Source organism: Zea mays, chromosome 5 (assembly GCF_902167145.1).
Source record: "Zea mays cultivar B73 chromosome 5, Zm-B73-REFERENCE-NAM-5.0, whole genome shotgun sequence".
NCBI lineage: Eukaryota > Viridiplantae > Streptophyta > Magnoliopsida > Poales > Poaceae > Zea > Zea mays.
Window position 1 is genome coordinate 43,253,421 of NC_050100.1, and position 11,466 is coordinate 43,264,886.

Here is an 11,466-nt window from a genome sequence, read left to right on the forward strand (position 1 = left end):
CTAAACTTCTTGCGCTCATGGTGCTTAGAAGTGACGGACGGCGCGTCGGAGCCAGATGTGGAGGGCGACGAAGAATCGGTCTCGTAGTAGACCACTTTCTTCATCTTCTTCTTGTCGCCACTCCGGTGCGACTTGACGTGGGGAGGTGATTCCTCCCTTCCTATGGAGCCGGACTCTCTTGATGGAGCCTTCCCGTGGCTTGTGCCCGTTTCCATCTTCCTCTTGGAGGATCCTCCCGGCATCACTTCGAGTGGTTAGACTCTAATGAAGTATCAAGCTCTAATACCAATTTAAAGTCGCCTAGAGGGGGTTGATAGGCGGAATCTGAAATTTACAACTTTAAACACACTACAAGTCGGGATTAGCGTTAGAACAAATGTTAAGTCCGGGAGAGAGGGGAAAACAAATCAACCAAGAGATAAAGCGGATGAACACGGTGATTTGTTTTACCGAGGTTCGGTTATAAAGAACTTAGTCCCCGTTGAGGTGGTCACAAAGACCGGGTCTCTTTCAACCATTTCCCTCTCTCAAACGGTCACCTAGAACGAGTGAGCTTTCTTCCTTGATTTCTCGGGTCACTTAGACCCCGCAAGGACCACCACACGATTGGTGTCTCTTGCTTCGCTTACAATACTTTGAGAATAAGAAAGAGAAAGAAGAAAGCCAACCAAGCAACAAGAGCAACAAAGAAACACAAGAACGATCCTCTCACAAGTCCTAAGGCACTAGAATTGAATTGGGGACTTTGATTGGATCGGTGGCTTTGATTTGTCTCTTGAAGTGTTGCACTTTGCTCTTGTAATGAATGAGGTGTGATGAATGCTTGGATGGTTGGAGTGGAGGTGGTTGAGGGGTATTTATAGCCCTCAACCACCAATTCAACCGTTGGGACAGACTGCTGTCGATGGGCGCACCGGACAGTCCGGTGCGCCAGCCACGTCACCCAACCATTAGGGTTCTGGCAGTTTCGACCGTTGGAGTTTTGTCTTCTTGTGACACCGAACAGTTCGGTGCCACACCGGACAGGACTGTTCACTGTCCGGTGCGCCTCTGACGGTTGCGCTGCTCTGTCGCGCACTGTTTGCGCACTATTCATCTAGAATTCAGCTTTTGCAAGCGACCGTTGCGCGAAGTAGCCTCCACTGGTGCAACGGACAGTCCGGTGGCACACCGGACAATCCGGTGAATTTTAGCGGAGCGGCGCTGGAGAAACCCGAAGGTGAAGAGTTTGAAGTAGTACGGCTCTGGTGCACCAGACACTGTCCGGTGACACACCAGACAGTCTGATGCGCCAGACCAGGGTTTTCTTCAATTTCTTTTTGCTCCTTTCTTTTGAACCCTAGCTTTAATCTTTTATTGGTTTGTGTTGAACCTTTATGCACCTGTAAAATAAAATCTAGAGCAAACTAGTTAGTCCAATGTATTGGAGATTCAACCACCAAAATTATTTATAGGAAATGGTTAAACTCTATTTCCTTTTCACCGTTTGAGAGGAAAAGGGTTGAAAAAGACCCAGTCTTTGTCACCACCTCGACAAGGCTATGTTCTTTAGAACCGAACCTCGGTAAAACAAATAATTGTGTTCATCCGCTTTATTTCTTGGTTGATTTGTTTTTCCCCTCTCTCTCAAACTTGATATTTGTTCTAACGCTAACCCCGGCTTGTAGTGTGTGTTTAAAGTTGTAAATTTCTCATTCCGCCTATTCACCCCACTATAGGCGACTTTCAGTGTCCACCATAATTCAAATAGGTGGTTTAATTTAATTCCCTTGCTTGTGGTTAAAGTTGTACCACCTCTGAAGAGTGTAAAACTGATATGTCAGCCGTGCTCATGATTAAAAGCAACCTGAACCCTCACATGATAATTGAACTTAAAGATACTAAAAGCATGTCTAGAGATGCTTTCAATTTTGCACCGCGAGAGAAAGTCAGTTTCTATAAAAAGTTGCTTCCTGAATCTAGATCAGTTTGGCTTCTAAGAAACAAAAGTCAAAACCAAAAGTCAAACCAAACACACCCTTAGCCTACCTTGTTAACCTTGCATAATTCATCTCATTTGTTCATCCCTTGCTAATTTTTTTATCAGAAGCTAATGAAGAAGATTATGATGATGGTGACAACCAGACTGCATCTAATGAAGAAGATTATGATGATGGTGACAACCGACTGAGTCTAGCGACGTTCGTTTTACTTTGATAATATATTGTTAAGACTCTTTATGTCTAGATGATGTGATAAAATTATTATACTCTATTTTACGTCTTTATTACATTATTTATGATATATTACATTTGTAACGTCAATATATATGAAAAATGTATTAGGTAGTCTTAAAACGTTTATGGTATATTTCTAGCACACAGCTATGTATTCGGTTTTATCTCTAAAACCGGGTGAGGTGTGGCTGGCAGGATGTGGGATGTAGGCGGCCAGTCGATGACGTGCCTGTTTGTTTCGGCTTTTCGCAGCTTCTGGCCACCAAAAGCTGCTGCGAACTGCCAAACACTCAGCTTTTCAGCCAGCTTCTATAAAATTTGTTTGGGTAAAAAACATTCAAAATCAACATAAACATATAATCGGTTGAGTCGTTGCAATAGTAGTAATCCGTCACTTTATAGATCCTGAGTCCCATGGACAACTTTATCTTCCTCCGCACATAATCCTAATGATACTTAGATTCTCTACACAGCCAAATTCTCCCCACAGCTAGATTCTCGGAAAAGCTGGTCAGAAAAAGCTGAACCAAACAGGCCCGACGATAGCCGAGGCCCCGGCACGCTCGACGGCAGCGACGTGCACCAAATGCAGGCCGTCCGCCAGCACGCTCGCCAATAGTCGAATTGGTATCGGCAGCCACTTCGCCTAACTGAGAACGCATTTATCGGTGAGGAGAGAGAATTTGATTTTTTTTTTTTCTGAATTTTGGAAGAAAAAAGTGGTGAGACAGACGTAGATGATACAGCGTGGCTATGCCCTACGGTGGGAGTGGGACGCTGATCGTCTGACTTGAACGTTTTTACTGCACTAGATTGCAGTATAGCTGCATGCATGCATTCAACGGTCCTAATCCTGCTTGCCTAACCAAATTTTATGGACTTCAATGGGATGAAATAATGGAAAACAGGAACACATCCCTGAATATATCAATGCACGCAGAATTAGTTTGATGGAAAACAGAAACATCCAAGAATATATACAATAAAAAGAAAGTTGATGGAAAAATTACATCATATCGTTAAGTTTGTTCCAATGAAGGTCATCGAGCACAAGACAAAATAGATCATTAGTAAAATGTCCTAGAGCTGAAACTAGAACTGATGGTGAAGTCCGCATGTGTCTTAAAATAGAGGGAGAGGGTTATGTAGTATATGACACTTAGAAAAGACTTCACATTTAATGGTATCACAAAAGAAATTTTCAGAAGTTAGCTAGTAGCCAAATTGGTGGATCCTTTAATCCACATTTAATGGTATCACAAAGGAAATTTTCAGAAGTTAGCTAGTAGCCAAGTTGGTGGATCCTTTAATCTGAGCTAGACGCGCCTTGATCATAAAAACTAGTCGCAGTCGCAGACCAAACATGAGCGTGAGATGACATATGGAGGATGGCATATGGAGAAGTTAGGAGTATGTTAAAGCATTTTAAAGATAAACTTGTCAAGAACCATTATTTCAATACACTTTGCTAATGGATTGTGAAGAAAAACTTACAAATGTGTTTTGGGTTGATGCTAAAATGTTGGTTGATTATGCAAAATTTGGTGATGTCTATTTGACTTTATGTTTCAATTTTCGATTGGAAAAGCAAGTGTTGAAGGTTTCAATTTTCACGTATTGCAAAACAATAAAAAAATTCTGCTATATTAATACAAAGACGCAGCTGCAAATATTTGCAGGGCCATTCAGTTTGAAAATAATCAGCACAAAAATATGAATCGATTCGGTAGTACACCAAGCAAAAAAATGGAATCTCGTGCTGTTATTTAACTCCCAACTCACAGTAAACAGAGACGAAGCTGATGACAACACACGCTCTCCGAGCTTTTTCAGCCTCCGCGCAACTCAGAGCACTTGCGCAAGGATAGTTAAACCCGGAACCAGTTAATTAGACTATACAAGCAAACCAAAACAGTTAAGAATTCTGTCAATGGCCTCAGATTTACCCGGAGATATCATGCGAGAGCAGCGGCACCAAGTAGGTTCTTCCTGACAAGCAGGAACTTGGTGACGACAGCAGCCTCAACCAAATCGGGCGACTTCATCACAGACCATTACGATTTCCAAACTAAATCTGGTGATCAGAGAGAAATGGATTGACCCTGTTACGAGTATGGACGTGCGATGTCATGTGAATGATTGAGGCTCAGATACGAATCAGCTTTATCAGTCATGAATTATCAGAAGCAGAACTGGCGTTTTAAGCTGAATTGTTGTATCATCACTGACAGATAGTTCACATGAACAGGGATGCTGATTTTTTTACGTATAGTATAAAAACAAAAAAAATGAAGTGGCTTGTGACTATTTTCATGGACGGCTCATATTAAGAAATTCAACCATTGTTTTTCCCTTTGCTTCACGGGTTAGATCAGAAGCGCGGGTAATGTCAAATCACTGCCACCGACGAAAAAACCATAAAATAATGAGATGCTATGAAGAGATTTGGCAGACGCTATGAACATCTGTATCCATTTCTTTGACACAGACCAATCACAAGATTCGTCAGGGCCTGCAACACTGAATGGCATGGTGGATCTAGCACAGGCATTGGGGCTTCCTTCTTCAAATGGTAAAAAATCCGACAAGCCCGGGGTTAGCACCGCGCAGCAACCTATCTTAGTATAGACGCTTCGAACATCATAAATCGCATAAGAAAATAAGAAAATGATTCAAAATGGGGGGAGGAACGAATCTGTTGTCAAGCAACAGTCATATTGCTAACTGAAAAGAACAAGAGAAGAGAAAAGCGGAGATCGACCAAACAAATCAAGAAGCGAAGAAATCGATGGAAGAAGGGAGAGCGGGTTAATCAGACGGCGGCGGCTCTGATGGTACTTGGAACCCTAGGTGACGATGAGACAGGCTTGGTGCGGCCTCTGATTTTATAGTCTCAACTGGAGGAGGCGGCGGCGGAAAGAAAGCTGTGGGAGACTGGGAGGTGCGTCGCGAGCGTTGCAGCAGAAAACCTAGAGCACATGAGCCTTACGGGCCTCTAAAACTGCGGAAGTTGTGTGGGCTGGACCGAATTCGTGGAGGACCAGGATCGGCCTTGCGGCTCATGCCATGGAACAAGGTATGTTGGGCTTCAATTCTACGTAGCGCAGTGTTGCAATGGCAATTGGCAAATACATGAACAAAGCACAGTTGAACACTTGAACATACCTCAATAAAAAAACAAAAAATACACAGTTGATCAAAGAGAATTTATGGGGCTGCTGTGCTGTGCTGTGCTCAATTGAGATTGGGAAAAAAACGCCCGCAGTCCAACAAACCAAAAGAATGCACTTCTGAACTTATCCAAATCAAGCTATTTTAAAATCGTCTAAACTTCATAAAAATAATAGTATGAACGAATATAATTCTAAAAAAATGTTCTATAAAATATATTTTATAATAAATCTAACAATACTTTTTGATACTATAAATGTTCATATGTTTTTTTAATGGTCAAACTCAAAATATTTGAGGATTTGACCTCAAACAAACAGCTACAGATATTTCAAAATTGATTAACATTTGCATATTTAAATTAGAATAACGAGATAATCGAATTCTCTAGCCTATGTTAAGCTAAACGGCTACTGCTATTTCAAAGTTGATTAACATTTGTAGATTTAATTAGAATAATGATATAATCGAATTCTCTAGCCTATGTTTAGCTAAATTTGGTTTACAACTTAGGGCGAGCAAGGGATCAATAAGGCTAGTAATAAAAGATGGAACACAAGTAATAGAGAAGAAACAAAGTAACGAATAGGCGAGGCACAAGTTTTTTTAGTGGTCTCGGTGATTTGTCGATTACTCCTAGTCCACGTTGAGGTGGATTCAATGCACTCACCTACTCCTCTATCAAGACTCTGCTTGAACTCTTGAACCGGATGGTTAAAGAACCACTCAGACTTCAATTCCACTAATGTCGCTTTTCAACGCTCCAGCGAGGCAAGCGCAAACTTCTCACAATCGGTCATGTGGCTTCTCCATAACCTTCGTCAGAGATCTCGACGGAGAATCCTTCACCAAGCCATCTAGGAGGCGACAACTTTCAAAAGTAACAAGTCGACGACGCTTTTTTGATGAATTACCTAGTGCCTCAAGGATCAACAACTTGATGCAATGTACTAGAGCATTCTCAAGCTCACTAGAATGCAATCCATAGCAAAGAGTGTGAGTTAGAGAGGTTTGGAGGCTTGAATGTGCTCAATAGATGGTTCAAGTGGCAAATAGAGATGTCCAACACCTGAATTCCATCTATTTATAGCACACCCCCACAAAACTATCCATTATGAGCAAAGTGCCCCCTTTCTATGCACTCGCGGATGATCTGCGCCTTCTGGCCGGACGGTCCGCCCTTCACTTTAATAGATACTTTTCATTTGAAAATTGTCAGAACTGTCAGAAAAAGTGAGGTGCCGACGGTTCATCGACCCTAGGCTATCAGCAAGAGTCAAGACGTGCGCGTGCAGACAGACCTACGTTGGCATGTGTGCCTAGCTCGGCAGTGAGAGGGGCGGCGCGCGCGTGGGCCGAGCGAGCACCACGAAATGGCCCGGCAGGGTGGATTGGGCCAAAAGCCGGGCGAGGTGAGAGAAAAATAGTTATTTGTTTATTTTATTTAGGATTTGATTTCCCCTTTTTGAATTCAATTTCAAACGCAATGTCTAATTGAAAATAAAATGCACTGCGATTCAACAAACAAAAACATGTACTTCAGCATGAGACGCAACATGAAAGTTTTTCCCTAAAGTTTTGTTTTGTTTTTTTATTATGTCCAAATTAATTCTCTCCTTTAAGGAAATTAAAAAGGTAACACATGAATTTTGAGTGCTTTTAGAAGAAAATTTGATATTAAAAAAAATAGGACGTTATATTTCACAAGTCTTAAATTCCACTGCTTCAATAAACTTTACATCAAACTTAAATTGATGAGGCCTAACAACTTCAAAATCAGGAAACTTATATTACTTGGAGCTAATTCTATTTTGTGAGAAAGTGGTAATGCGTCCAACCTTGTCGAAGAGGTCAAACCTAGCAGCCACATACTCTCCAACAAAACCTCTACCACCTAAAGTGAAGCCATGAACTTGTATGTTTTCTCGATGCTCTTCGAAAAAAGAGTTCCTTCAAAAGAGGGTTTGCATTCAAAGGCATGTTTGCCCATCTTTGTGGCCACCATCCTACCGCTTTGGACCATTTCTTCAACCATGGACACCTTGTGATAGATTCAGTCATTATGCCACTTGTTCGTTGTGACGAGCTATTTTCTTTGCATTCCAACATGGTTTGAATCGTAATATACAACATATTAATAACTTTAACACCTTCAAAAATGTGGTTCTTAAACTGGCAACACGTCTCATTAAAAAAATAAAAAGTAGCTACTTCGGGAGTCATTTCTTGAGATTTAAAGACCCAAATAGAAAGTGCAATCTTTAAACTATCACCATGTGTCAAATTATGCATCTCAATGTTGTATGCACTTAGAATCTCCTCCAATAAGTCCTGAACAGTATGGCAAAGGCCAACAGCGAAGAAGTCTCCAAAGACAACACATTTATCCGCTTTAGGTATCGGATGTCCCATTCCTCGGTAAATGAACTTGATCTTTAATGAAGTTTTTATATGAATAAAAGGGGCAAGAGTTGCCTCATCCATCAGGGACTTGCCAAATCTCAACGACTCGGTTTTTATCATGAATAAGTTTTGACTTAGAGACTTGGACATATTCTAAACCATCCTGAAAAACAGATGAAGGCACATAGGGAATATGCTCAACACTAGACATCTAACACAAAAATAAGCTTCGATCAAAAGCGATTGTTCAACTTTCTTATATACCCAAATTTGGTCGAGCTCAACTATTAAAAACTTGGAATCAAAACTATTCACCATCTAACCTCCAACGACGAACCGCAAGACTTGGGATGGTGTGTTTTTTTTAATCTTTGTTCGAAATCATAATTTCACGGATAGACGTCCAAAGGAGAACTTCACTTTGGAGGGGTTGTTGGTGGTGATTTGACATTAGACAAACGTAGTCCCTGCTGTTTCGGCATGGATCAACAATAATTAGTCTTCCTCTAATTTACTTGATATATGTTTTGAGGAGCATCCTGTTAGAAGAGAAAACAAAGATATAGCAAAGACATACGGTCCACTTCGCCTGAGTGTGCGAAGACTCAACGTGGAGATCAAGGTCGGTTGCCTCTCGTCGCTGAGATGACCAAATGAAGCTACTGCTAGACATACTTCGTCTTCGTTGAGAGGCAAAGTCTTGAAAAATTAATTAACGAAGATAGAGGTTGAATCACTCCTGGACGATATGGAGCCTGTGTAGTAGTAAAGATTATGTGGCGAGATAGGTCCTAAAATATATGTTTATATTTAAATGTTAGAATTATAGGCATTTTCCATATCATTTTAATTCCATAAATTAACATTATGATGATGACATATAAAAGATAATTAATCATAGAAATCATGATATCAAATTGATCCATACCAATATGGATCAAGAGAACATAAAGCATATGAATCATATAAATATAATAACTATATAACCATGGTTCATGAATTATTACGGAACAACTGAAAATAAACAGATAGCAATATAAACAGAATGACTGTAAAATTATAACAGACAGATATAACATATTATAATATGACAGAACAGAGCTACATACGAAACAATAGAGATGAACATATATAATATGCAGAATGTAAAACAGTAACGAACTGAATTGATCATACCCTCTCATGCGCTCCGAGGATCTTGATCCTTGTCCAACTTCTCTTGTCATCCGTACGAGATGAAGATGTCAGGAACCAGTGAAGAAGACAACGACGGATGTTGGGCAGTCGCGTAGACGCTCCCTAAAAACCTAATTGTCGATCCTCCGAGCAGGGTCTCGAACGGCAAAGGCTTCAGAGGCACCTGCCCTCTCGCTTCTCTGTGCGCGCAGAGTCACGAGATGGGAATACTCTCACTTGCGGCTGGGTTGTGACTCTGAAATGGTTCTGTTCTCGTGTACCAAGTGACAGGGGTTATCCTCTACTTAACCTCTCGCAGAGGGAAGCTGAAGGAGAAGGGTCGCATGCTGCACGTCAAGAGACGGTCAACTGAAGGACAAGGGTCTCGCATGCAGCTGACGAAGAGACAGACAATTGAAAGGTTTACGCGGTTAGTGAGTACTAAAAATTAACACAACCACACCACGCCCGCTCGCCTGCCTGCCTGCCACGCCACGCCCGAGCCCGGCGCGGTCGGCGGCGGCGGCGCGCGCGCGCGTGTGACACACCCTTGTTCGTTTCTTGACTTCTCAAGTTAGGTGGAATAATTCCCACCATATAAGTCAAGCCAAAAGATCCTTGAACTTCCAATACGGTACTATTGGTATCTCCACCATTACACACCATAGAGTTTATTCAATAAATGGACCAAGCCCATAAAAGATCCAACAATCCCCACCAAACTCTAGGGTTTGTAATGATGAAGTATCAGAATCACAATCCTTTAATATACCAGTGTTTCGATGGAGACTGTTAAGTTGAACATCCATCTAAAATAAGAGTTTCACCCATTCACAACTGAACAATGGACTAAACCTTGAATTGACAGTTTTGTGCGAAGTGAGATTCACCCAAATCCTTTGCTGATACTAGGCTGCAAAAGGGTATCCCCGCTGTTTAGAAGCATATAAGTCACACTTCAGTGCCTTTCATGAGTATTTAGGGATTACCCAAGTCCCATAGACTGTGACCAGCAGTCTGACTCATATAGGTGTATTCCTCAGAAGATGTTCTGTAGGACAACATCTCACCTTATAACACTCTTGGAATACATTAAGGTAAAAACCATCCTGCCTTACAGATAGGAAAGATGTGCATCAGAAATGAGTTAAAGAAGGGATCTTTCCTCACAACCTACTCCTAGCTTGTTTCTCCACTCTACTTCACGGGATCTCCGATCACATAGAGCAGGTTACCACTAGAGTAGATTTCACATGGGTCTCATACCCATTTCTCTCGATGCACTTTCTATCACATTGCGTGACAGACCCTTAGTGAATTGATCTGCCAGATTATTCGATGTGTGGACATAATCCACCGTTATAACTCCGGAGTTTTTCAGCTTTCTGACAGATTTCAATCTCTTCTTAACATGCCTTGTAGACTTCATGTTATTCCTAGAACTGTTAACCTTTGTAATCACAGTTTGATTGTCACGGTTCATTGAAATAGCCGGTATCGATTTTTCAACTACCGGTAAATCCAATAGGAAATCACGAAGTCACTCGGCCTCAGCCCCAGCAGTGTCTAATGCTACGAGTTCTGCTTCCATTGTAGACTTCGTTAAGATAGTCTGCTTGCAAGACTTCCAGGAAACAGCGCCACCTCCAAACAGAAACACATATCCGCTTGTGGCATAAAGCTCATCAGCATCAGAAATCCAGTTGGCATCACAATAGCCTTCCAGCACTTTTGAGTTTCTAGTATAATGAATACCGTATGTCATAGTACCTTTCAAATATCGCAACACTCTCTCAAGAGTACGCCAGTGATCATCTCCTGGTTTCGACACAAACCGACTTAGCTTACTCACAACATAAGAGACGTATGGCCTTGTTGCACTTGCAAGGTACATGAGCGAGCCAATGATCTGGGAGTATGTCAATTGATCCCTTGCTATTCTCCGGTTATTTCTCAATAGCACACTAGGGTCATAAGGTGTTGGAGCAGGATCACAGTCACTAAAACCAAAGCGACTCAATACCTTTTCCACATAATGGGATTGTAACAAAGTTACCCCACCATCAGCTTCTCTAACAAGCTTGATGTTTAGAATGACATCAGCTTCTCCCAAATCTTTCATTTCGAAATTGCTCGATAGATGAAAGTTGCCTAGAGGGGGGTGAATAGGCAAGTTAAAGCTTTTTCAACAAAAACTAGAAGCAAACTGGGTAAAACTGAATTGATCTCAAAATTCACCCAGTTAACTTTGGAAATGAGATGTTCTAAATGATCCACAGGATTCAAAGTAGTAGATCTGAGAAGGGCACTTCTCAAAATCCACACACCAAAAAGATATAAACAAATCTTTCACGGAATGGTGAGAGAACGAAGAACACAAACAAACACAATGAGCAAGAACACAAGAGACACAAGATTTATCCCGAGGTTCGGTCACACCACTAAGGTGCCCTACTTCCTCGTTGAGGCGCCCACAAAGAGCCGGGTCTCTTTAAACCCT

The 11,466-nt window shown here is 41.5% G+C and overlaps 5 non-coding genes across 5 annotated transcripts; all 5 read right to left on the reverse strand.

Annotated features, from left to right (window-relative positions):
- Positions 1–3,965: 3,965 nt before the first annotated feature.
- Positions 3,966–4,070, reverse strand: LOC111589454 (small nucleolar RNA snoR97). The gene has a single exon (XR_004849874.1). It is a non-coding gene; the product is annotated as a small nucleolar RNA snoR97 (small nucleolar RNA).
- A 79-nt stretch (positions 4,071–4,149) lies between these two features.
- Positions 4,150–4,268, reverse strand: LOC111589385 (small nucleolar RNA Z278). The gene has a single exon (XR_004849811.1). It is a non-coding gene; the product is annotated as a small nucleolar RNA Z278 (small nucleolar RNA).
- An 87-nt stretch (positions 4,269–4,355) lies between these two features.
- LOC111589372 (small nucleolar RNA Z223) lies at positions 4,356–4,449 on the reverse strand. Its single transcript, XR_004849800.1, has one exon. It is a non-coding gene; the product is annotated as a small nucleolar RNA Z223 (small nucleolar RNA).
- Positions 4,450–4,533: 84 nt separating this feature from the next.
- On the reverse strand, positions 4,534–4,619 carry LOC111589466 (small nucleolar RNA U36a). Its single transcript, XR_004849884.1, has one exon. It is a non-coding gene; the product is annotated as a small nucleolar RNA U36a (small nucleolar RNA).
- A 60-nt stretch (positions 4,620–4,679) lies between these two features.
- Positions 4,680–4,826, reverse strand: LOC111589471 (small nucleolar RNA snoR134). Its single transcript, XR_004849889.1, has one exon. It is a non-coding gene; the product is annotated as a small nucleolar RNA snoR134 (small nucleolar RNA).
- Between the last annotated feature and the right edge of the window lie 6,640 nt (positions 4,827–11,466).